Genomic DNA, 1,198 nt, shown 5'->3' on the forward strand with positions numbered 1-1,198 from the left:
TGTCAACGGGTGTGAGATCAGACTCAGGTTCATCTAATTGATCAACAGTATCTGTGGATTCTTGAATTTCTTCAAGTTCTAGTTTGCTCCCACTATCCTCTCCTAGAATTAACTCTTTCTCTAGGAATATGACATGTCTTGAGATGAACACCTTCTTCTCAATGGGATTATAGAACTGATATCCAATTGTCTCTTTTGGATATCCCACAAATACGCATTTATCAGATTTAGCCTCAAACTTATCTGATTCATTTCACTTTACATAAGCGTCACAGCCTCAAACTTTCATGTGAGATAAGTTTGGTCTTTTTCCTCTCCATAGCACGTATGGAGTTTTGTCGATCGATTTAGATGTGACACGATTAAGTGTGTAGCACGCAGCAATTAGTGCATAACCCCAAAATGATTTTTGGATGTTTGCATGGCTCATCATAGATCGCACCATGTCTAACAAAGTGCGATTCCTCCATTCAAATTTACACTTTGTGCACCTACTTAGAATTTGTAGAAATGGAAAAAATATATAATCTTTTAGTAACAGAACAAGATATAGAAAATATGATTAGTAAATTAGAAAAATTAGAAATTTTAGGAGAAAATATACTTAAATATTGGGAAAAAGATAAAGTTTTTTGTGAAATAAAAATAAAAAATCCAGAATATATAATTAAAACTAAAAATATTGAAGCAACAAATCAAGATCAAGAAGATTTTAGAATGCATATAAAATATTTACTAAAATTAGGAGTAATCAAAAAATCAGAAAGTCCACATAGATCAGCAGCCTTTATAGTTAGAAAACACTCAGAAATTATTAGAGGAAAAAGCAGAATGGTAATTAATTATAAAAGATTAAATGATAATACAATAGATGATTCCTATAATATTCCAGATAAAACAGTTTTAATAAATAAGATTCAAGATTGTAATATTTTTAGTAAGTTTGATTTAAAATCTGGATTTTGGCAAGTAAGAATGCATCCAGATTCTATAGAATGGACAGCATTTACTTCTCCAGAAGGTCATTATGAATGGTTGGTTATGCATTTTGGTTTAAAGAATGCTCCTAGTATATTTCAAAGAAAAATGGAAAATATTTTTAATAAACATAATAAATTTATTATTGTATATATTGATGATATTCTAGTTTTTAGTAAAAATAAAAGAGAACATAGAGGTCATTTACAAATTCTTTTTT

Source organism: Olea europaea, chromosome 15 (assembly GCF_002742605.1).
Source record: "Olea europaea var. sylvestris chromosome 15, O_europaea_v1, whole genome shotgun sequence".
In the NCBI taxonomy this organism is placed as follows: Eukaryota; Viridiplantae; Streptophyta; class Magnoliopsida; order Lamiales; family Oleaceae; genus Olea; species Olea europaea.